The 26,804-nt window shown below is 42.9% G+C and overlaps 1 protein-coding gene across 2 annotated transcripts in view; it reads left to right on the top strand.

Moving 5' to 3' along the window:
- AP3B1 (adaptor related protein complex 3 subunit beta 1) overlaps positions 1 to 26,804 on the top strand; it is a 579,624-nt gene that overhangs the window by 262,185 nt on the left and 290,635 nt on the right. The window contains exon 27 of one of the 2 annotated variants that reach the window (XR_012320502.1): positions 12,755 to 13,316. The exons of the other annotated variant lie outside the window; for it this stretch is intronic. The gene's annotated coding sequence lies outside the window, so the exon portion shown is untranslated. The remainder of the gene's footprint in view (positions 1 to 12,754; positions 13,317 to 26,804) is intronic. 2 annotated transcript variants of the gene reach the window in all.

Below are 26,804 nucleotides of genomic sequence, written 5' to 3'. Positions count from 1 at the left end.
CAAACTAGATTCCCTATCAGTATGTGTTTGGAGTGTGGGGAGAACCCGGAGGAAACCCGCACAAATCCCGGGAGAACGTACAGTCTACTTGGTCATCAGTGATCTTTTATTTCATGTTTTGGCCTTTGGCCCTTATTACTGGACCGTACCCAGATCATTGCAACAAGAACAAGAAATCTATATTCATAATTGTTTTTTTTCCATGCATTATCGAATAAAGTTCCTGAGTGGTGGTTCATGTACCAACATGGCGGGCTGAGTACCCAAAGCACATGCACATTATAATTTTCCCTTTAAAAGTTTCATACGACAACAAAAAAAGTTTTTAATTGATAGTAATTGTGGTTTATCCGCGGGAGCGAGATTAGGTGAGACTTGTTATTTGATGATTGAGATTCTAGAATGAATTGTTGTGGGCTTTTGCTCGGTGCTTCCATCAGGGAGTTTGTTTCAGTGGAGTGCAGCTGCTCTGTTTGATTTACACTGCTGCGGCTGTGGCTGGTCATAAATAAATCCTCTTATATAGTTGTTATGAACACCTGTTAGATCATCTGTCAGCAAAGCAATGTTCACATTTATCATGGTGCGGTGCTTATCCTCCTTCAATCCATTTCCAACTGACTCGGCCTATACCGCCGGATTACTATTACCTCATCATAATTGCTCATTTCCTCTCCGTGTTACAACTTGCAGATAAAAGATTTCACTACATGGCCAAATTTCATAAATAAAGGAGAAGCTCGGAGCAGTAAAAGTTTATTTTTGTCATCGTTTGTCACACAGTTATTCTATAAATCAAATGGAATTGCACTCTTGCCAGTTCAGGCGTTACTGTCAGGCCAGACATGGAAATGGTCTGTTTCTTCTTTTTTGATGAGATGACATGGATTTCAGACAGAATCGGCTTATAGCTTTGTTTCACCAATCCTGTTTTATTAGCCTTTAAAGAAAAAAAAATTCTGCAGAGAGTATGATCCCAAAGTAGGAAGAGATAAAAGGCAGATTAATACTTTTGTTACCGGTAAAGAAAAATATATACCCTATGGTGATTGTGGGACTATTATCTGTTAAAGTGGTTACAAAGTGCATATATGCTGAAGGTTTGTATTTCTACAATGATGTAGATTGAAGCAAATACATTCTTTTTTAAAGGAAAAAATTTGGGGGGGTGTTTGTTCACTTGAAGGGGGTGGCGGTGGTCTCTGCTTGATGGCTATCTTCTTACAATGCACACTGACAGTGCGCTCTCTTGCCAGTTCATCACTTCTCATCAGAGCTGGCGAGAGAGCGCACTGTCACTGTGCACTGAGAAGAACAGTACACAATGACAAGATCCTACTGAGTATATGTCAGAATTGACCACCTACAGATGGTCAGTAGAGCAGGGACTAGCCCGGCCCCTGAAGCGGATGTCACTGATGACACTTCATTTCAGGGTAGGGCAGTGGCTGCATCAGTGCCCGCAGCATCTGCCCCCTGATGACGACTCATTTAAAAAACACTGGGATTCTCAAATGAAGCGTCATTACACAGGAAGTACTAAGAAAAAATAAATCAAGTTAGACAGAGTATTGACTGAACGATAGTGACTTTTTAATTAAAGTATATTAGAAAAGAGATTCATTTAGGATTAAATTTTAGTTTCTGAGACCCCTTTTAAGTGCTCATATATTTATAATTTAGGGTTCACGTACATATAAAACAGACGAATGCAATCAGATAAAAAATTGGATAGCACTCGGACCAATGTTATTCAATGAGGCTGTGCAGATTTGCATATTTTTTCTCAGCTGTATTCGGCATGACAAAAAAAATCACAGTGTGCTGCAATTTCACTTCGAAATCGGACAGTGCGAGAAAAAAATCAGATGTCATACGGACCATCAGTATAACAATCGGTTTTTACGGATACATTACAATTCTATAACAAAGGAAACTGTAAATGGTCCTGTAAAAGATTAATAACTTCTGAGTAAAAAAATGGATTGTATACAGATAGCACATTTATGACAAGTGATAAAAAATCGTCCCATTCTCCTGGATCAGAATGGTCCGATTTTTTATATATATATGTATATATATATAGGCAAGTCTGAGCGAACCCTTATCCTGTGAATGAATTATACATTTTTGTGGGTATACCCCTTTTAGTCAAGGTCAACCAACCAGGTCTAGTATAAAATATCACTTATTGAGCTTCTACTTTGTGCTATTTAAGGACTTCACATAGAATGTTTTTTTATTATTTATTGCTCCGTGCATGCAACTTTCTAAATAGTCTTCATTAAAAGTTTCTATCATTCTGCTGCTGCTGCAGAGTTTTTGTAAGTCCTTTATACAGCTGAACAATCTGCAAAAATGTTATAAATCTGTCAGAGCTTATGCCCAGTTATGACAGTTCTCATCTGCTCTTCATCTCTCTTTTTCTCAGTAATGGGTTTGTGCACAAATCTCTGCACCCAGGAGAGGGGAGCAAGTATCTACAGTCTCAGGGAGGGCAGGGAAATGAGCTAAAGCTAAGGAAGAAGAAATAAGCACAGGATAAAAGCAGTGCTGATACATGAATGCAAGTGAATATAGGAGTACCCTGGATACACACAGAGCTCACATCGAGCCTGTATTCCTGGGAAAGATACTCGTACAAAAGAAAAATTTGAAAAATGGATCATGTGGCAAACTGCATATCTGGGGGTCTGAAAAGGAATGAAAATGAATTATATCAACTAAAGTTAACAACTACCATATGGAGAAAAAAAAATTTCCTTGTCAAAGGTGTACACTGCCTTAAAATGATAAGTGTGAGTTTACAGCCATAAAACTGACAAATATAATTCTGTTAACACTCATGTCCACCTTTGATGTTGTTATCATTTATATACAATCTAGAATTAAAATTGGGTATTTTTTTCCAGTACTATGCATTCATTATTTAACATGTCCTATTACAACCCAATATCCTTCTGTGTTGGATTCACAATTCAGATTGTACTAAGGTCATAACTTTTTGCGTTTCCTGTTGGCTCAATGTCTGCACAGAGCTTGCTTCAGTAGTTTGCATGCTATTTGCATTGTATAGCACAATAATCTGTTGTAGGAAAACTAATGTGAAGAATGAAATGCTGCATAAAGCACCGTATTACAGCAGAGCTAAAGATCTATCAGCAAGCTTCACTGTCTCCAATAACAACTAGCAGAATTGTGAATGCAGCTGTGGACTATAAATCCAGATTCACCCTGGATACATTTATTAAATTTATCCTTTTACAGACGAAGCAGGAGTAGATTTGGATGGGTCATGTCCATGTAATATTGTGGTCATCACTGAAGACCCCCTGAATAATATTTTAAAGCCACTAAACCAGATTTGTTTGACACAGCTGCAGTCCCTGTGAAGAGAACAAGCGCTCAGCACTCCTTAAGGGCTACCAGCACCTATTTTTTACCATTCCTGCAAGTTTCTTCCCCCACTGTCCTGATTCCCCATAGGCTTCTCATAGATGCCTCTAGTAATAGATTCACTGTCAGCACAAAAATAAAGGAACATTTTCCACTGAACTGTTTTAAATTATTTTCCGGTAGTAAAAACTTTTTCTTTATGCTTATTGTGCAACATAATAAATAGATACCTATGGATCCTATAAGTGAGGAGAAAAATTCCAGCCTCCAAATCTTCGTGAAGAACACTATTGAAAAAAATGTATTAAGTCACAAGTCCGGTAACTGGCTGTTACAAGCAAACGCGTTTCAGACTAAATATTGCATATATATTGCTAATATACAATGATTATAGACCGCAGTCTGAAATGCGTTTGCTTGTAACAGCCAGTAACTGGACTTGTGAATTTTTTCATATTTTTTTTAATATAGAGTGTTTTTTATGAAGATTTGGAGGCTGGAAATTTTTCTCCTGACTTTTTCCTGTGGCACGGATCTTGCATATTTGGTTGATTGGACCCTTTTCTCCTATTTTTTTTGCTATGAATCTTATAAAACTCACATCATCGATGGTTGTCCAATGGTCCCCAATCTATTTCTTTAAATAAGAATTAATTGAGAGACTACGGCAATTTTAAATTATAAATTCCTTTTACTTTTTAAGTGTTGAATACATTTTTATTTTTAGATTTTTTTTATATTTGCATAAATGGTTGCATACTTACTTTGGTTATATAGATGTCTGTAAAGCACTTTGGCGCTATATAATCAAGTAAAATAAATTAATGAATTAATATAGGTGTTGCAATTTTGCGTCAAAATATGGTGAATACAGTTGCAGAAAAAAAAAATAGCTTTATTTTATATTGCACATGTGACTCTATAGGAGTTCTAGAACTGTTTTATATACCGTATCTGTGTTACAAATACATAAGATATGTGTCTTATTTCTACATGAGGTCGTTTTGACTTTAGAATGAATCTGAAACTCTGTATTTAGTTAATTTGTTTAGATTTAATTTCTTACATTTTTTTTCTATGCACAATGAAACATATATTTTAAATTCTTATATATTTTTCTTAACCCTATTGAGAAACATACTTTCTTCCTTATCACATATCTGTCATCAATGTCCTCATCAGGACAGTTCCATGAATGGGTTAAGCCAATTGCTTCTGCATTGTCCCTGCGCTTTGTGCGAGATTTGTGCTGGAGGAAAGCGCAGGAATTTATGCGTGTGTTGAACTCATTGGCTGGCAGCATGATGAAGAATTTGATGGTAATGCAGTCCCTTGGTAAAATAAAAAAGTGAGTGTAAAAGCGGAAGGAGCAGGGCAATAGAAGGGTTTATAGTTGACATTATACTTGAGAGTTGGTCCTAATTCAAGTTACATTCTCCGTGGCTATTATGTAGCTCATAAATTCAATAAAATGTTTTACTGTTACTATAAAAAATGACAGGAGGGGGGTTTTATGTTGTAAGTTTAGTCTGTAGCTCTCGGGCTCATAGAAGATTTCTCTGGCCATTATGCCATTAAATCCACGGCTCGGCAGGGCCGGCATCCTCCATTACTCCAGCTCACCATAGTATATTTTAGGAAACTTTATGTAAACAGCGTTACCAGATGCTGCTCACATATATTTAATATTATTGTCCCTCTTGGAAGATATATCGATGACGTGTGTCCTTGCAGGAGCTGATTAATATGAATGTGCTTATTCTTGATAATGTCTTGTAAATTATATAGGGAATAACATATTACGTACACTAAATTATATGGCGCTCACGAGTCTGCTGACTGATTCATGACGCTGACGCTGTTTCTTTAGGATACCAAAAAAAAGGAAATCTATATTTTTACAATGTAATGAAAATTCAACTTGGTGGCTAAGAAAATAAAAAACATTTCACCAAGAATTCAGAAAATAAAAATGACCACTTAAATTTGCTGCAGAAAATATCATTCCTCCATTTTTGTTATATCTGTTTATATAATTGACAGATGAAAATCAAATGAAAACCAATATGGCAGCCATTGAATCCCTGGCAGGGAGTCACTAGAGTATGTATGACAAACTCTGGCCCGTGGGCAAAATCTGGCCCACAGGACGAGTATATTTGGCCCGCGACGCCAGACAGGCTCCCCACACGGCATTGAACTTTGAACTGTATCGGCATTCTGGATATAATGTATGGAACACTATGTGGTGCCATTATTCTGTATGGAGCACTATGTGGGGCCATTATAATGTATGGAGCACTATGTGGGGCCATTATTCTGTATGGAGGACTATGTGGGGCCATTATAATGTATGGAGCACTATGTGGTGCCATCATACTGTATGAAGCACTATGTGAGGTCATTATACTGTATGGAGGACTATGTGGGGTCATTATACTGTATGGAGCACTATGTGGGGTCATTATACTGCATGGAGGACTATGTGGGGCCATTATAATGTATGGAACACTATGTGGGGCCATTATACTGTATGGAGGACTATGTGGGGTCATTATAGGGGCCATTATAATGTATCGAGCACTATGTGGTGCCATCATTCTGTATGGAGCACTATGTGGGGTCATTATACTGTATGGAGGACTATGTGGGGCCATTACACTGTATGGAGGACTATGTGGGGCCATTATACTATATGGAGAACTATGTGGGGCCATTATACTGTATGGAGGACTATGTGGGGCCATTATAATGTATGGAACACTATGTGGGGCCATTATACTGTATGGAGGACTATGTAGGGTCATTATAGGGGCCATTATAATGTATCGAGCACTATGTGGTGCCATCATACTGTATGGAGCACTATGTGAGGTCATTATACTGTATGGAGGACTATGTGGGGCCATTACACTGTATGGAAGACTATGTGGGGCCATTATACTGTATGGAGGACTATGTGGGGTCATTATACTATATGGAGCACTATGTGGAGCTATTATACTGTATGGAACACTATGTTGTGCCATTATACTGTATGGAGCACTCTGTGGGGCCACTATACTGTATGGAGGACTATGTGGGGCCATTATACTACAGTGGGGAAAATAAGTATTTGAATTTGATCCCTTGCTGTTTTTGTAAGTTTGCCCACTGACAAAGACATGAACAGTCTATAATTTTAAGTGTAGTTGAATTTTAACATTGAGAGATAGAATGTAAAAAAAAATAAACAAAATTGTTTCACATTGTATAAATTAGATAATTTTTTTTGCATTTTACAGTGAGAAATAAGTATTTGATCCCTCTGGCAAACATCACTTAATACTTGGTGGCAAAACCCTTGTTGGCAAGCACAGCAGTCAGACGTTGTTTGTAGTTGATGATGAGGGTTGCGCACATGTCAGGAGGAATTTTGGTCCACTCCTCTTTGCAGATCATCTCTAAATCATTCAGATTTAGAGGCTGTCGCTTGGCACCTCGGAGCTTCAACTCCCTCCATAAGTTTTTTATGGGATTAAGGTCTGGAGACTGGCTAGGCCACTCCATGACCTTACTGTGCTTCTTTTTGAGCCACTCCTTTGTTGCATTGGCTGTATGGTTTGGGTCATTGTCTTGCTGGAAGACCCAGCCATGACCCATCTTCAATGCGCTTACTGAAGGAAGGAGGTTGTTGGCCAAAATCTCGCGATACATGACCCCATCCATCTTCCCTTTGTATCGTGATTTGGGGAGTGAGGAACCTTCTTTCTGCCAAGGACCATTTGGATATTTAAGCCATCCATCGGGGGCCATAGAAATTGCATGCTAACTCCGCCCACAAAGTAAGTCTTGACACTGGCACTGGTGTCAGATTGTAATCTTTTATTGCACGTGCCTCAGCATTCAGTAGTGAATTCTTTATGCTTGTTCTCACAAAGCAAGAAGAAATGAAAACGTCAATGGCTATCAAAATACTACTGCCGGCCCAAGCACTGTGGTCCCTGGGAATCTATCTGGAGGCTGTAGAAAAGGTCATCGCGGGCTGTAAATGACCCTTGGGCCTGAGGTTTCCCACCCATGCTGTAAATTGAGCTGCGCTGTTGGACCCCATTCACTGTTAACATCCAAAGCTGATATCAACTGATTGGTGGGGTTGTTGTGTGTTAGACCCCCACCAATCTAAGAGAGATGACCTATTCTATGGATAGGTGTAATACCAATGCCGGCGCCCCTGCATGGTTCCTCTTCTCCCTCCATGCAGGGACGCCAACATACTCCCCACCCAGGCCATGCAGCATGGTCCCATCTTGTCTCTTTGCATTCCTGTTCCCCTGCTCCTGTGCCCGCCACACAGGCTTTCCGGCAGCATGCTCTCATGTCCCTAAAGGGGCATTGCACACATCTGCAAAGATGCCCCCAGCCAATAGCTGGGAGTCATCTTGTATAAAAGGCACACTGCCCAATAGGGAGGTGCCTGAGCAACCCCTATAGTGCCTTGAGTAAAGTGCTTGTGCAACTGTATGGTGCCAGGTCCATCCTTCCGTGTAGTTAAGTGTGAACCCGAACCCCTGGTCCTTGTTTGGCTAGGCCGTGAACCTGAAATCCTGTTCCTTGTGTGGCCAGGCCCTGAATCCGGACCCTTGGTCCTTATGCTGCCAGGCCCTGAACCCGAACCCCTAGTCCATGTACGGCCAGGTCCTAAACCCGGACCCCTGGAACATGTGTGGCCAGGTCCTAAACCCGAACCTCTGGTCCTTGCATGGCCAAGCCCTGAACTTAAAGCCCTGGTCCATGTGCGACCAGTCTCTGAACCAGAAACCACAATGGCGGTACCTGAACCAGTACCCAAGACCTGTGTGTCTGAACTTTGTACCTATCCCAGTACTCCGTGTTGTCCGGACTGTAATACCAGTATCCGAATCCAACCCTGTCTGTGACTCCATGTCAGTATCCGTTATGCCCGAAGACCCAGAGCTTGTGAAGTCTGAACTGACTCCATACCCTGTCCTGCCAAGTTACTCCAAGTCCAGTCCGTGTCAGCGTACCTGATCCCTGGGGTAAGCAGCTGCAGTATAGAGGACTTGACTGTCTAGGAGTGGTACCTGGCAGCTACCTGCAGCCTGACTCCACCATCAGGCGCTCCAGTGAACACCAGGTAGCCGCTTAGTTACGCCCCTTCCTAGGTAAGCCGACCTCTGTGGCACAGTGGATCCACGAACCACCAGCACCACCTCTGGGCCTGAGAATAGGTCATCAATATGTGGCACCCCAGGAGTCCGGTTGCCACAGTGGCATTGCCTCCCTCACAGGGGGTGATGCCATGCCTGGAAGCAAGGAAGGGTCCCCTAATCAGGTATACCAGCATACAACACTTTCCTGGCTCCAGACCAGAAGGGGGAGCTCCTCCCCATTAACCTGGAATCTGGAGGCGGAGGTTAGTAAGAGTGAGTTGAGAGGAGTTGTAGACAGGAGAACGACGACGAAGGACCTGGGGAAGGGAGCTGTGGACAAGCTCACCCCAGAGGGAGCGCAGAGGAACCGGACACCGGAGTCCGTGGTTGTGGGGCACTGAGGCACTGAAGGCCCAGCAGCTAAATCCGGAGGCCAGGAGACTGCAGGTCTTCTGGCCCCACCAGATGCCCGGTGGCTCAGCAGCATCATAGGGCCCAGCACCGCCACGTGGGAGTGACACTTAAAGAAGGCCCCAGCTGCCTGCCATACGGGTGAGGAAAAAGACTTTTACTCAGGGACGAGGGCCGCAGTATAGCTTCAAGCAGCAGGGCCAAAGAGAATAGCACAGAGCGAACAACTCCACCTGGCGAGGTGGATCACCAACTTGCTTCCAGGCCGCCCGGACCTCCACTATCAGCTAGTACCCGTGCCCCGGTCTGCTTTGACAAACCGCAAGTAAAAATAGAGGAAACCACCATTAATTTGTTGTCTGGTCATTATCTGCACCCTCAGCCCTGCATTACACTGCACCAACAACATCTACCTCCACAATTATTAAAATACTGCCCTGGAGCCTAGCTCTGCCTGTGGAGAGCTGAACCAACTCTGCTGCGTCACCATCAGCTCTGGTGGATCTGCACCGCAGCGGCGGCCCTATATAGCTGCATACCACAGGTGGCGTCACAAACATTATCTCTAAAACCTTTATTCCCTTTTTTATTTTGCCTTTAATTGACCACCCTGGGTCACGGACCGGGTCACTGCCACCGTGACACCCCCAGCACCGACCGGCCCGGCTACCGAGTACCCCATGGCCCAGGGGGCGCGTCAACTATCTTAAGCCTGGAAAACCCCTCTAAAATCAGACAAGGTAGAACAAATCTTGTAATCCTAAAAGCCAAAAATTAGTTGCATGGTTAAAGGGTTAAGAAGCTTCCTAATGTGAAATGCGTCATCAGGCCATTAACTGCGCTTCTGATGATCACTCTACAAATATAGCATTAATTAAAATCATTAAAATATACAATTATCCAAATGAAGTCTGATGTGCTGGTGAGCTCTCTCTTTTTCTTTGTATTTAAACATTATACTTGTAAATTTAATATTAAATTCATCATGAATTAACAAAAAAATGCAGAATTCTAGGTCATCGATTTTGAATGAAACTTTACATTTTATAATTAAAGAATTATTCAAGTAACATACACACAATCCAGAGTAGAGGCTGTTGAAACCCTGAGACTTGATGGGACTTCTATTAGGCTGCAATTGATGCGCCAAGTCTTCAGTGACTACAGAACAGTTTAAGCCATACTATATTGGTATTGACATAATATCACATTAAAGGGAATCTGTCAGCAGGTTTTTTCTATGTATTTTGAGGACGGCATGAAGTAGTAGATGAGACACTGAATTCAGCAATGTGTCACTTACTAGGCTGTGTGCTGTTGTTTACATAAAATGAAGATTTTATCAGTAGGAGATTATCATTGCCCTGACCACAGTGCAGGTGAGACCTGGTCCGACTCCACCCCCTCCTCTGATAAGCAACTCACTGTCAATAGGCAATGTACACAGAGAGCCTGGTGTGGGCAGGGTTAGCTTTTGAGCTATGCTACATGCTACGTCTAAGAACTCTGATTGTGTCATATATCACTGAAATGCTACATTATCACTACATTATGCTGCTCTCAGATGAGGTAGCAAAAACCTGGTGACAGATTCTCTTTAAAAATGTAAAATAGGCTTGCGTCTGAAAAAAATAAGTTTAATAATAATCTTTATATCGCGCCAACATATTTTGTAGCACTTTACAGTTCGGACGTCACATAGTCACAAAGTAATAAACAATTCAGTACTTGGAACTTACAATCTATGAGGAAACATGGATGACATGAAAGATAAAAAGAGCTTGCTTTGTACGAATCTTTTATAAAATTAGGGGAATAATGCTGCACGAGTCATTAATCCTTTTTACAACTATAAAGTACATTAAAGAGGTTACACTTAATTAATGTTAGGATTCGCAAGTATGAGGACCCTTGACGTCGGTTGCGAGCTTGCATATTTTGTCCAAAATATCGACCAATACCTCATGTATTTTATACATCATTTTTTTCATCTCATTTTTCCATCTTTTTGCAGGGTGCAGCCAGGCCCTTTACTTGAGTTGGGTGATTTGGGGTGTTGGTCATGTGGGGTGCACTTATATAGTGCTGGACAACCCGCCTGATCTAATAGTATGGGCGTCATCAATAGTCTGTAAGCCAGACTCTGTGCATCACACGTATCTGAGTGACTGGCGCGCTTTCCCAATGAATGCAGAGGAGAGAGCGCGCGATGAAACCCCCCCACAGCCCATCAAGCAGGGGGGGGTGCTCGTCACTGGGTCACGCCTGGTTCCAGCCGTAGCTTGACGTGATATCAGCAGATGTCAGCCGAGGTCACATGATGCCTAGTGAGCAGTCAGCGATAGCGCCGCTCACAGGCAAGAATCAAAACACAAGGTAATTACAAAAACACTTATTTCCACTCTTTAAATCGATGGGGGCAGTATGTATAGTAGATGAAGGGGTAGGATTCTAAGGAATAATGCAAAATTATAGGGGGCCAAAAGGAAAGGAGTCATATTAGGGAATGTGAAAGGTTTATTGGCACACTAGACTGTGGATGTTATGAAAGAATTGGACTGCTCTGGTAAGCAAAATCCAGAGAAATGGAGCAGCATGAAAAAAGTCTTGAAGATGGAAGTGGTTTGTATTACTGAGTAAGTCAGTCAGTGTGTGCCAACAGTAACTCCTATTGAACAAATCTTAAATAAACTCCTATTTATTTGACTGGACACCAACTAATACCACACTTTTCCTCCAGCGTCCAATACAATTACCTAATTGTTATGGGTTTCTGTTGTCAAATCCGTGGACATTAGCTGATTTCCACCAAGTCCTCATTTGAAAAAGGCTTTGTTCAGTTGGAAATAAAACACTTAAATGACAGCATTACAACTTCTTATTTATTCAAACAACTTTTCTGCTTGTCGGACTTTACCCTAATGAGAGAATCTTTAATTTGTTGCAGTGATGTTTTTATGGGACTTAAAGGGAAACTATACTTTTAAGAAACTTTAGAGAATAAACCATCATCTACACACCTGTTCATGAGGATTAGCACTATTTCTGGTCTTGATATAACTTATATCCTGCATTTTCACCAGTTTCCCATTGTGCAGACTATATTTTTAATTTGCAATTGACTCTGATCTGGTGGGAGGAGACAAGCTGCTATGGCCTCTCCCATACACATCACAGCACATACATAATTATACAGCAATACTGAACTGTGTCTATGTGAATCAAGCTGTGGGGTAAAATTAAAGACTTATGAGAAAGCTCAGCACGATCTTTCTGTGTCTCACTCTGCCAGTTTCCTGATTCCCCCTTCTCCATAAAGTATATTGAAAAGTGTAACCTGACACTTCACTCTGCTGTCAGTCCGTATTTTTCAGAGCAAGATGTAGTTAAGCTGTGTTTTGTTTTAAGTTCTTTATAACTTTTGAAGCTCTAATTTTCTGGTACAGATTTCCAAACCCCCTTAATATAAAATGCTGTCCACTTGCAACCACCAGAAGAGGGAGCTACTGAATACTGTTTATACATAGAACTCAATAATAAAGCTGCTTGCAGTAACCTGTCAGCTCTTCCTGCAGGTAAAATCTGTTAAATTATTAAGAAATGGATGGAATGTAGAAAGTAAAAACAACATGTTGATAAAAATAAATTAAAAATGACACTTTTATTGATGAAGATAAAAACAAAAATTCTAATATCTGATAATATCCTGATAGTTACCTACACTTGGAGCTGCAATGTATAACTACAATATCAAGTTGTGTAAAATGTCTCATTTATTTCATGTCATGTCTTAGACTGGACACCACCTGGAGAACTTTGGCCATCACTATATATTGTCTAATGATATGAAGCTTTTCTGCTGTTACCAGAGGCGGCAGCACAAGATGATGGGTCTTAATTTCAGCATTTCATGGTGTCTGTCACAAACCTGAAAACAGAGGAAGAGGTGGGCTTGCGGGAGAAAATGGAGCATGTCCCAGCAGCGGAAGCACCTGTCTGCTTAGAACACTTCTTATTAGCTTGCTGGTCTCTAAAAGCAACCGGGGAGTGACAAGCTGGCAATGCCAGGACCTGCACAGTGTGACAGGCGCAGGCAGCCGGCCCTATTGTCTGCTCTTGATGAGCATGTCATTAATGGAAATAGGAGAATGTGAGGGACACATCAGTATTCAAATAGCCTCCATTCTTGCTGCCATTCAGCTGCCGAGCTGCGGCTCTACACTTCCTCATACACATTAAATGTATTCTGACTGCATACAAAGTACCCTTAAATGTGACCAGGAGAACTTCTCGCTGGCCTCACAGATTACATACAATTCTGGATGCGGTGTGCCGGCTTTTCAGTAGTTCATCATGGTAATATTTTCTTGTTTTACATTTTTTACCATTAACATAGATACTTAACATTAGTGAATATGATGTGATAAATGTTGTGCAATAATATGGTCACTACAATGTAACCTTAAATAGTATGAAAATGTTCTAAATAAAATTACGTGCGTGTACATACTGAATTACCATGTTTTATATATCCGCCATTACACCGAACAGGCTAGACATGGTAATGGGCAGTGATTGTTTAATCTCACTAAAAGGGTAAAAGAGTAGATTGCACATTCATTGAGCGGCGGATCATCGGGAACACAGCTGACAATGCCATATGTACAATAATAGCACCAATCCATAAAAGATGATATTTGCATGGCTGCCTGGATTTTGTGGGTCTTGATGGGTACTCTTTCTCCTTGTGGAGGCATATGGGGTCAGTAAAACCACGCAATGCTCCTTGGAAGAAAAAGTTTGCAAATCAGCTGTCCTGAAATCTCTAATTTCACTTATTGGCAGTGGCCACCTTATTAGTGAGTGTCCAACCCTCTTGGAACATGACTAAGGATATTAGTGAAGCCAGAGTCTTCTCTGAAAAGAAAAGGCACCCAGCTGCAGAAAGCTGTTCCAGGGTTTTTGCCCCTCATCAGTCCTTAGCAGGATACTATTTGGTTGACTAAATGATAAATCTTTTAATGTGGGACTAGCTGTCATAGTGGCACTGTTCATCGTCACCTGGCAGCTCAAAAATGGCTTACACAAACAGCTTTGGTGCAAGCTATCCGTTTCCTAGAACCCAGGGATTGCCCTGGCATTTCACCCTTTAACTCCTGTACAGGGATCTGGACTTACACAAGGGTCCCTAGGCTAGGGCCACAGAGTCAGCTGATGTTCGGTGGTGCTAGCTGGCAAGAAAGCTAGTCTGGTAGCTGGGTCATATTTGGGAGGTATACTGTACATATACTGTACCCCATGAATATAAAAAATATATACACTGGACCAAATGAATATACAAAAAAATATATGCTCTACCCCAGAATATAAAATAAACATATGCTTTGTCTCCTGAATATGCAGGGTGTTTCAAATTATAGCCTTGGTGTAAAAAATGAGAGAACATAACACAAATTTATTAACAGGAAGAGACGCACTATCCAAGTTTTATCTATACACTACAAAGGTTTAAAGTGATTTCCATCGGTGACATGGAAAATGTCTAGGCGGTAGTCCAGTTCTGTCAGCTTATCCTCGGATATGGACTCCACTGTTTCAATGATGTGTTGTCTCTGGTCGTTCAGATCCTGTGGCTGGGGAGGAGAAGATACGCTAAGTCCTTGATGTAGTCCCACAGAAAGGAGTCGCAAGGTGTTAGATCTGGCGATTGTGGAGGCCAGCGCAACTTTGGTGAATCGTTGTTTCTGGCGTGGCCGATCCACCATTCCAGCAGAGTTTCAATCGGGTATCGGTGAACATCCAAATAGAAATGTGGATGTGATCATCCTGCTGATAGACTAAAAATATACACTGTGCCTCATGAATATATACAAAAATATTCACTGTGTCCTCTGAATATTTAAAAATATACACCATACCCCCTGAATATATAAAAACATACAATACACCTCCTGAACCTATAAAAATATACGCTGTTCCTCCTGAATATAGATCTGTATTAAAGAGAATCTGTCAGCAGGTTTGAGAGCAGCATTTTGTAGGATCTGAGACCCTGATTCCAGCGATGTGTCACCTACTGGGATGCTTGCTTCAGTTTTGATAAAGTCCCAGTTTTTTCTGCTGCAGATCTAGCAGTTGTCTGAATACTGAGCTCTGTATAACCCCGCCCACACCACTGATTGGTTGCTTTCTGTTTACACTGTGCATAGGCAGAAAGTTGCCAATCAATGTTGGTGATGGTGGTATGTAGAGCTCATTAATATGGAAGACTACCTGGCAGCAGATACATTAGTCCTCTAGTGATAATCTCTTGCTCATAAAACAGTGATTTTATCAAAACTACAGCAAGCAGCTCAGTAAGTGACACATCGCTGGAAGCAGGGTCTCTGTCCCTACATTGTCCTGCTCTCAGATTAGGTACAAACCTGCTGTTAGATTCCATTTAAAAGATACAATGACAGCTAGAATAAAACGAAGACCTACTCGCCGCCTCAGCTACTCCCATGCAGCCCCAAGTTTCGCCTGCTCTTTTGCACTGCCAGCACTTTACATCCGAAGATAAGAGCGCATGATGCAGGAGTCTAATTAAGGCTTCTTGCAGCGCCGTTGCTTTATGAAATTATATCCACATTTTAAAGACTTGGAGGCAATTTAATAAATCAACGGTATTGCAGGGACCATGAGCCTTTGGTTCTGGCGCTCTGCGATGCTTTCCCACTGACATTTTTCACAGAAGTGTTGTGGCACCCTAGATGTTCCATCGTTCCACACGGTGCCGCGGACCCTAGTTGGCCAACACTGGTGTAATGCATAATTTTCCCTGAGATGACATTATAGGGACATTGAATACTTACTGACAGGTTTTCCATCCATTACAGCGGATTGCTGGTGGAGAGGTCACATTGTCATCAGCTTGAAGTCAGAAGACAGTAGAGATTTGCGAATCAGAGAACCCTTTTAATGATTAACTCTAAATTTATTACATAAAAACACACCAATCATAATAATGAAATATTATTTGGTATTTTATTTTCTATTAGAAAAAAATGTACCAGGTTTGACATATTTGAAATTAAATTAAAAGTTGTAAAGTTAACAATTATAAATATATGAGCCATGCCTACCAGTAAAGGTGGACGCCCAATATTTCTCTAGTATCTTGTGATAACGGGCACTGGTCTGTAAAATAACAGGAAAATTGGAGAAGTTGCTGATTTAAATTAAAATGTAATTCCCTTTCGACTCGCTCAAGGCGGGGAGGAGACTGAACTCGGAGGACCTTTTCATGTACGTGGTTTTATTCAGAAAAGGCCTGTTTGTTTGGTTGCTCGGCCGTGCTTTTCTTTTGTATCTTAAACCCACCACAATCAACTTATTCCATTAAAATGATTGTAAACAAGGAGAAAAGGGGCTTTTACAAGGCATTCAAGTGCAACAGTCAAAGAGATAGAAAAATCAACACTGCAGCGCTCTAATTGATGCAGTTTTTGTATGAGACGACGAAAAGTAAAAATGCACTCATCTTCTTATTTGGGCAATCAGAGCTGTGCTAAATGGAAGTAAAAAGGGCCTGGCACTTTAATTGGGCTTTAAGGCACTACTTAAAACTACAAATAATAAGTTACAGGAATTACTCTTCAGTAAATTGGGAAGATGGTTATGCTATGATTCCAAGAACGAGATTCTAATGATGCCGTGGTCCACTCAGCCGGCTCTTAACATTCTCAATGAGGTTGTCATCTCTTTCTGCCGAGAGCTTGTTAAAACCTTTTCACTTGCATCATCTATAACCTGACAGAGCACAGACTCTGATTATTTAATGAAAGTTTACCTGACCTGTTGTTCGGTTGCGTCTTCCAAAGGTAAAAAGCAGCTTTTGCTGGTGGACGAGAATCATATCAAAACATCAAATTCTGTTTTCTTCCAAGTTACAATCTAGAACTTGTGTAAACCCAAAGCAAACCAGCATAATTTATTTGTTCTTAGAACAAATAAATTATGATATCGCCACAAAAAGAACCGTCCCTGTGTTTCAACAATGGGCCTGTCTGATCCACCCCTAAACCCAAATAATTTTTAAAACACTTCACTTGGCACATCAAGGACCCTTTCAATGCACCCAACATAACCCTTTTTCTCTTTGCTGTCTGATCTGTTTTGTACCAGCGCACCCAAAATTGTACAGAATCACGTACCGCTTCCTGGCCCAACACACCGCCCCCTTTAACCGAGGATGGTGACACCAATTCCCTAACCCTCATGGCTCCAAAAAAGGACCATGAAAAAGCCAACCAAAATAGCATCACTGATATGCACTACAAAAAGGTACCCAAAAAGACTGGCACCAAACCAGCAAAGGCGGAGCCACAGGCGCACTTGGAACAAGCTGCCCAGCTAGGCGAACCCTTGAGGGCTGGAAATACTCTTCACCCAGGTCCCATTAAATGAAAGGGGGACTTTGACAGAGCCTTCCCAGGCCCACAGTCGCCGGACAACTGGCGTCTGGTGACGTGGCTGGTGCTCAGTCTAGGACTAGGTGAGTACTTCTTCAGGAACCCCAGAAAGCGTAAACAAAAGAGAAAATGAGAAAACCCTTCTGCAATAGCAAAACCTAATATAACACCACAAACCGCCAATTACATGGGAAACTGCAATAAACAGCAAAGGACTCAGCAGGGAGCAGGATTATATAGCCCTCCTAAGGTTGTGTGTCCACGATGCGTTTTTTAAGCGTTTCCGCAGCGGCAAAAACGCTGCGGAAACACTTAAAAAACGCATGGTAGAAGGCCTGCCATGTTCCCCAATGATAATCCTCATGTGCTGTGCACATGCTGCGGAAATTTCCGCTGCAGATTATCATTGCGGAAAAAACGCAGCACTACCAATTATTTTGCAGAACTGCTGCGTTTTCGCCGCCATTGACTTGCACTTGCATTAGAACGCATGAATTACTCATCACTGTATACACTGTGTGCAGAATTATTAGGCAAGTTGTATTTTAGAGGATTATTTTTAATATTGATCAACAACTATGTTCTCAATCAACCCAAAAAACTCAGAAATATCCAAGCTTAATATTTTTGGAAGTTGGAGTGTTTTTTTTTTTTTAGATTTGGCTATCTTAGTAGGATATCTGCTTGTGCAGGTAACTATTACTGTGCAGAATTATTAGGCAACTTAATAAAAACCAAATATAATCCCATCTCACTTGTTTATTTTCACCAGGTAAACCAATATCAGTGCACAAAATTTAGAAATAAACATTTCTGACATGCAAAAACAAAAACCCAAAAAATTAGTGATCAATATAGCCACCTTTCTTTATGATGACACTCAACAGCCTTCCATCCATAGATTCTGTCAGTTGCTTGATCTGTTTTCGATCAACATTGCGTGCAGCAGCCACCACAGCCTCCCAGATACTGTTCCAAGAGGTGTACTGTTTTCCCTCCCTGTAGATCTCACATTTTATGATAGACCACAGGTTCTCTATGGGGTTCAGATCAGGTGAACAAGGGGGCAATGTCATAATTTTTTCTTCTTTTAGACCTTTACTGGCCAGCCACGCTGTGGAGTAGTTGGATGCATGTGATGGAGCATTGTCCTGCATGAAAATCATGTTTTTCTTGAGCGATACCGACTTCTTCCTGTACCACTGCTTGAAGAAGTTGTCTTCCAGAAACTGACAGTAGGTCTGGGAGTTGAGCTTCACTCCATCCTCAACCCGAAAAGGTCCCACAGGTTCAACTTTGATGATACCAGCCCATACCAGTACCCCACCTCCACCTTGCTGGCGTCTGAGTCGGAGTGGAGCTCTCTGCCCTTTACTGATCCAGCCTCTGGCCCATCCATCTGGCCCATCAAGGGTCACTCTCATTTCATCAGTCCATAAAACCTTTGAAAAATCAGTCTTAAGATATTTCTTGGCCCATTCTTGACGTTTTATCTTATGTTTCTTGTTCAAAGGTGGTCGTTTTTCAGCCTTCCTTACCTTGGCCATGTCCCTGAGTATAGCACACCTTGTGCTTTTTGATACTCCAGTAACGTTGCAGCTCTGAAATATGGCAAAACTGGTGGCGAATGGCATCTTGGCAGCTTCACGCTTGATTTTCCTCAATTCATGGGCAGTTATTTTGCGCCTTTTTTGGCCAACACCCTTCTTGCGACCCTGTTGTCTATTTGCCATGAAACGCTTGATTGTTCGGTGATCATGCTTCAAAAGTTTGGAAATTTCAAGACTGCTGCATCCCTCTGCAAGACATCTCACAATTTTGGACTTTTCTGAGCCCATGAAATCTCTCTTCTGACCCATTTTGCCACAAGGAAAGGAAGTTGCCTAATAATTAAGCACACCTTATTTAGGGTGTTGATGTCATTAGTCCATACCCCTCCTCATTACAGAGATGCACATCACCAGATTTACTTAATTGGTAGTTGGCTCCTAGCCTATGCAGCTTGGAGTAGAACAACATGTATAAAAAGTATCATGTGATCAAAATACTCATTTGCCTAATAATTCTGCACACAGTGTATGTAGATGCGCATTCCATGCGTTCTAATGTGCGGATGGTACCCAGGTCTAGAGAAGAGGAGACTCTCCTCCGGACCCGGGTACCATAGAACCTGTAAAAAAAAAAGAATAAAGTAAAAAATAAATATATACTTACCTTCTGGTGGCCCGCGGTGCACTCCTCCTCGCATGCCGGCAGTTCGCGATGGACTGAAGGACCTGCGCTGACGTCATAGTCATGTGACGGGTCACGCGACGCTGACATCGGCAGGTGCTTCAGTGTACCGCGAGCTGCCGGCAAGGGAGAACGGAGGGAAGCAAGACTGCGGGGGCCATCGGAAGGTAAGTATATATTTATTTTTTTATTTTTTACCATTCTTTCGGTCACAGTATATAAATCCATGCTGTTTGCATGGATTTATATAGTGTGACCAAGTTGACAAGCACTTTCAAAGTGATGCTAAAATCGCTTGGAAAGCGCTTGTCAACCCGCATGCGGAAATGCAAGTGAAGAACGCTTCACATCCGCTTGTCCCTGGCAGGAAAAATGCATGTACAATCCGCATGTACAATACGCATGTACAATACGTATGCGGTTTTTTCTGTCAGGGAGATGCAGAAACGCTCAGGGAAAAATCCTGAGCATTTCTGCATCGTGGGCACATAGCCTAAAGATCAGATGCTGACTACCTCCCAATCATCCCCAGACAGCCACTCCCTGCTATCTTAAACAGCAGGCTGGACAAAATCCCACCATTGCTTATTGCCAAACAAAACAGCGTCCTGCATTGCTTAGCAACCAGGGAAGACAGCGCCCCATCTTCCCTGGGCAGAGAAATCAGTGAGGGACATGGCATCCCATGTCCTCACACATCCCACAACACCAGAACTCAACGCTCCACAACATTTGGACAATTTCCCTGCACGCGTGGTAACTCCGCCTCCTGGTTCAGGAAAATGACGGCGCTTGTGTGGCGCCCCTGCGGGTCCAGTTGCCACAGAGGTACTGCATCTCAGCCAGAGGTGTGGTACCCCACTCTCAGATAAGGAGGGAGCACTACCCGGGACCCAACCACTCACATCCAACACTACATCACTCCATTAGGGAAGGTCCAGATAGCTCCTAAGGGAGAGCACAGGCCTGGTCCCTGTCAGGAGGATGGAACTAAGTAGAGGAGGTGGGTGTAGGACGTAGTTTAGGGGAGCACTGAAGGTAGAGTATAAAAGAAGGGTAGAAACATCTAGAAGGAGTTCTGTTCAGTGAGGTCAGTAAGGGTGGTCTGAGGAGAGGAGTTGGTGACAGGAGTCTGTCACCGGGAGTGAGGAGAGAAGACCGGAGCAGTGAGAAAGGCTCCAGAGTGAGAGAAAGGATCCTAGGGGCACGGGAAGTGCGGAGTCCACCCATGCGCTCGAGTTCACGCTGTTCATGAAGGGATCAGGCCGCAGTAGGGGACCGGCACCAGACTAGTGGAGGACTGCAAGACTCAGCTAGCAAACCGGAGGTTGCGGTATCTTCAAGTGCCGTAGCCCAAAACCACACACATTCGCTGAAAAGGTGGCTATATAGGACAAAGGGGGCAGAAAGGACGTCACCCGACAAGGCCCGCGGCCACTGGCTCGGGACACTGTGTGTGAGGCGCAGGGCAGGAGGGTGAGAGCCAGCGCAGAGAGACGACCCGGGAAGGTATACAAGAAGGGGGTCCCGTTCAAGTGCACCCAAGTTATCTGAGAGTTGGCTGGATCACTTACCTGGAGGACACAGGACTCGGTGGGCTGTTATAACCTGCTGGCAGTTGTAACCTGGAACATCATAAGAACTGTGAGTAAACACTTGAAGACTGCAGCCCACTGTGTCCTTGACTTAATTGCTGCTTCACCTGTCTTGCACTACATCAACAACATCTACATTCATCTCTTTAACTGCCCTGAGGCCTAGCTCTACCCGTAGAGAGCTGAACTATCTTGGCTGTGTCACCAACAGCCCCAGTGGGTCTGAACAGCAGCAGCGGCCACCTATAGCCGCATAATACGGATGGCGTCACGAATCTTTATTCCCCTCTTTTCTTTAATTTATTGACTGCCCTGGGCCACGGACCGGGTCACTGCCACCATGACTACTCCAATAGAACCAACCGGCCCGACTACCGAGTACCCCACGGCCCCAGGGGGCGCGTCACTTGTGACTGGAGTAGCACCTTACTGGACCAGCTCCCTTACCAGGTGGGAGCACAGAACCACAATTTGTAAGTCTCCTCAAAATGTGGATAGCACACTTGCAGAAGCCTGACTTCCAATTCCTCGAAAAGCTTGAATTAAACTGGCCTACGAGTATCTGTTCTTGTAAGCTGTGGATACACAGATGTCAGTGGGTGCTCTCATCTGCTGGCCCGAGACTGCATGGACCAGGGTGAATCCCACTGAACACCCACTTTCCTTTCCTGTGGGCATAATACTGCTCAGACAACACAGGGTCAGGGTAAAACAGCATGCCAATATTTTATTGAACCACAAAACAGACAATAGCATATAGAACAGTCCCAGCAAAGTACCCAAGATGGTACAAAATTACAGAGTCTCACCCTTTCGCTGACTCGCCGGGATTAGAGCAGCTGCCACTTCGGGGCTTCCAGGGCTGACTACCCCCACAAATGGCACACCACTTTTTGTGGGCACCCACAGAGAAGAGGTAACAACAAGCTTACATTCCATTGAGGTATGTAGCCAGGCATCACAACCTTGCTTCTCCGAACGTCTCCATGGAGCCAGGAGACCGGTGGGTCCCAATCCTGGATTTCTTGAACATATCCATGGGGCCAGTTGACCGGAGGGTCACAACCTGGCTTCTCCGAATGTATCTATGGGTGATGGTCAATGGAACAGATTTGTATTCTTCCAGCTAGGGCCTTAAGCTGGAACCCTAAATAATGTCAAATCTGTGTCCCTCTTGATGGAGCGATTGCGTCCTGGCAGCTGTCCTGTACAGTGTTCCTGGCTGTGGTCTTGTAAAGAGTCTCCATTTCCAGAAGGATATAAAATCCCTTTTTATACCCACGTCTGTGTTGCCATCCACAGGTCAGGGGGGAGGTGGGATGAGTTTAACTCTCATTGTTTGAGTATTTAATCAATCTTCATAATTTGTCCTTCTCTGTTTTGCAAGTTCTGTTTTGCAAGTCAACAGACTATCTGGACTTATACAATGTGTAATCAACATATTAGCAAACATCTATTGTTCAGTTACCCTATGTCCCTGTCCATCAAAGATAGCAGACAATAAGCTGCGGCAAACAACAACTCAAGAGTCAACATTCAAACAATAGTCTATGATTCATATGACAATAATCTATGTTTCTTGACCAACCAAAGAAAAACACATAAATTCAACAGTCAACATTCAAACAATAGCTTATTACTCCTGGCCTACTGAAAATAGACGTCTGGATAATTAAGATTAAATGCTGTGTCATCACATACAGTAAGCCCCTTCCTAAAACCCTTCAATGCCTGACTCACAAGGAAATTCTTTGTGATGTCCATCAAGCTCCTAAACTTACAATCAAACGCTATCCCAGCCATAAAACAATTTACTTTCGAAATTGACCACCTTTCCACCACCACCCGACTCAACCAACAAAGTAATGCAATGCGCCCACAAGGTCCTCTTCAAACCCCGGCTCTCCAAATTGCTGCCCACTTCTCCCAAGCGGCCTCATACACTATGCATGTACTGTCTGTGAGGGATGTTTTAATCAATGAACCCGACGCTCCGACACCAACTCCCAGAAATCTGCTGGCCACTTGCAGCCGTTGGGTCCGTTCCGGGCGCCAAAGACCAAAAACGTTCCCACTGCAAACAAGAGAAAGAATCGGCAATTGAGTCCTCGACCCCTGGCACCTGAACTGCAACCACCCTAAAATTAAGGCAAAGACACTGCAGAACAAAGTATCACAGTAAACGAACCACACGCGAAGATGCCGATAAATTAGTAATTGCCATTACCACCGATATTATCACAGTGAAAACATATCTTCTTATCGCTGAATTGCTCACCCCAAATTGACAAAGCCACTATTTTCGGAAAAAACTCCAATAACGTAAGATTCTTAGTGAATCCTGTCTCTATCCGCCACTCCGGCCATTCGCCCACGCACTATTGGCCCTTGAAATATGAACTAAATCCTGTACAGCTCACCGCATCAGTAAACAGCTCAAAGTCAAAATTCTCTACCACTTCTGTAGTCATTAGAGACAAGCCATTACACTTATCCAAATATCCCTCCCATACTGATAAGTCGTCCCTGAGATCCCTAGTTTTAACTAATGAAATGCCGAGGGGAGGACACTTCTGCCATAGACGCTGCTAAGTGACGTGACAAGACCCGCCCCATGGGCATAATTCTTCAAGCAAAATTGAGCTTCCCCAGCAACGATTGAAGGTCCCTTAACTGGATTTTCTTCAGCAGAACTACATTATGAACCTCCCAGCGCAGTGCTGCTATCTTCTCTTCAGGCAACCTGCACTCTATCCACACAGTATCAATGGTAATAACCAGAAAACTAAGACAGGTAAAGGGACCTTCTGTTTTTTCCTGAGCCAAAGGAACATCAAACTGGTGAACTACCCATCCATAGATGTCAATAACAACTAACAAACGGGAAACTGTGCGGCCCAATGAACAAAAAATTGTCCAGGTACTGAATAACCAATGATATTCTAGCTTCATCCCATATAACCCAGAGCAAAAGTGAACCAAAACCTTTGAACAATGCACAAGAAATCGAGCAGCATAGTGGAAGACACGTATACACAAAATAAGCACCCTACCAAAAACAACCCAACAAATGTAAACAATCAGGGAGCATTGGCAACAAACTAAAAGCTTAGTTACTGCAGACCCCGCTTGGGGTGCCCCCCTTCTTTGCAGAAAGCTGGCCAGGTATGCCGGCCTCACTGGAAAGGACTGACCATAACAGATGATGCTATAACCTTCAGCCACAGTTCTATGTCCTTTTGGTCCCAGCGAATACTAGGCCTCACTGGTATTCTCTTCCAAAACTCCTCATCAAATCTTAACCAAGACTGCCCCCCATAAGTGCGGTGAGCCTCCCCAATAACATCCATGTAACAGAAAAGCCCTGAGCAATGCTCTGGATCCTTCTCACCTATTGACTTATACGGCATTGACTTATACGGTAAAAGCCTGCAAACAATTCAAAAACTTCTGAAGAATAAGCTGCAATCTATGCTTCTCCTCCTCATCCTTTTTACTCTCATCTTTCTTTCTCTTATCCAAGTTAAATTTTTCCAAGGGAAGGAGGGAAGTATTTCCACATATTCATCCCAGACTGGCCCTGCTAAAAGAAGTGCTCCATGCACCACACAAAACCCTGAGCCTGGCAAAAACCCACTCGGGGGGAAGCTGGACTAGGAGAGGACAAACAAAACATAGAACCATGCTCACTGGGCTGTGTCGGTACATAAAACCCAGCAGACAAAAAATACAGGATCCAGAGGATCGACCCTTGGCTGTTCAGGAACCAAATCTTCGACACCTCGCTCAGGTACGATGTCCTGGCAAGCTGCCTCGCTCAAACTCGGCACCACAACCAAGGAGCGAACTAATGGCTAGGCAACCTCCCGAGATCTTCGAGGTGTCTGTCCGGCACTTGAACACCCCCTTTTCCCAAGACAAGGGGGCACAACCAACGAGGGATCTCTTGAAGCACAGGCAGTCCCACTGACAGGATCATCGCCGGGTGGAACCGCCACTATTTTGTTGTGGACTAGAACACTAGAGGCAGCAGGCCCGATCACATGACCGGCTGCAGGCCTGTCCAACTGTGCAGACCTCGGCCACCTGGACAGATTCCTCCCACATCACGACCTGAGGCCCGAAGCGGGAGGAGGCAGGTCACAACGAGAAGGGTCCCTGGAAGAGCTCCTGTGGGCACCTTCGGGACCTAGGAGCCACGTTAGGTGAAAGACTCTCTGGTGGTCTGTCCCTACATGCGCGCCACACCGGACCGGAGGTAGCGCAGCCTCACCCCCAACCGCTGGACCTCCCAGGATCTCCTGAATCCTCACCCGAACTGCTGCTCTATCCGTGCCATCAGCACCGGCCTTCAGCTGCCCCAGGATGTCCTCAATCGATGCCATTCTGATGTTGAGTTCGTGGAAGAAGGTGAGGAGGCCACAGGTACCTATTACAGTGGTGCTTACATGCCGTTTAGCAGGCACAGCCCCTTTCTAACTATAGCACATAAAATCTAAATTTCGTGTGGAAATCATTATTATTGCGGCAGTGCTATCATTTTTGGAATTTATGGTTCCAAGTAATATTATTTTTGTTATCACTACCATTTTAATTGTCTGCTCTATTAAAAAAGTTTAGTAAAGAAATGGTTAATATCATCTTGAATATGAAAATAACACATTTTTCAGTAAGCGACAAGTCCACAAGACCATTTTGTGAATTGTTCACTGCTATTTTCCTTGCCGCTTGTCACCACCTACAATTACTGTATATGGGAGCTAATTAGTCATTTTACTAATGTAAATTCTATTCAACGACAAAATGACTGTGTACTAAAGCTCATTTAATGTCGGTGACATCTAGTGTGTTTTTTATCTTAACACAAAACTGTGGTAAATTAATGGAACTAATTATCCTGCTGCTTGGCATCATTTATAAGCTTTTTATTTCATCACTGACAAAGTAGTGTTGTGTGTTGGTCGCGGTAAGTCTGACGGCTGGAGAAGGGGGAGAGCAGTGTTCTTATTCTCAAAGTGAACACCAATCTCATGTAAAGTTCACTGATTAGAACATTGGATATCCAGCAATTTCCTAATAATGTATCATTTTCACATTTTCACTATTGCTCCCTTCACATGTATAACAATAAAGCTGTAGCTTTCTGACGCCATGCCACCACTCATTGGCTTAGAGAGGCAAAATAACATGTACATACAGTTGCAATCAAAATTATTCAACCCCAATTGCAAATTAGGATTTTATCAAAATTTAAAAACTGCTCTTTGCAACAAATCAATCACACAAAGAAAATGATCAACACAACTAATAAAACAAGTGATTTCTCCAAATTTAGCACAAAACACCTCTTTTTCATGACTATCGGAGTCTTAGATTTATTCACAACCTAGATGACAAGCGTCTTTATTACTTAGTAGAGCACCTTTAGCTGTTATATTATTTTATTTATTTAATGGCCTTCAGCTTGATCTCAAGCCATGGCGACTTGATGGATAAACACTCTGTAGGAAGATCTTGTGCAAGCCTTGGTAGGTCTACCAGGATCTTTTCCACTGTTATCTTGA

Source organism: Phyllobates terribilis, unplaced genomic scaffold (genome assembly GCF_046119375.1).
Source record: "Phyllobates terribilis strain yellow unplaced genomic scaffold, ASM4611937v1 Scaffold_1__5_contigs__length_1240528914, whole genome shotgun sequence".
In the NCBI taxonomy this organism is placed as follows: domain Eukaryota; kingdom Metazoa; phylum Chordata; class Amphibia; order Anura; family Dendrobatidae; genus Phyllobates; species Phyllobates terribilis.
The sequence above is the reverse complement of the archived record's forward strand: the minus strand, read 5'-3'. Positions and strand labels throughout refer to the sequence as shown.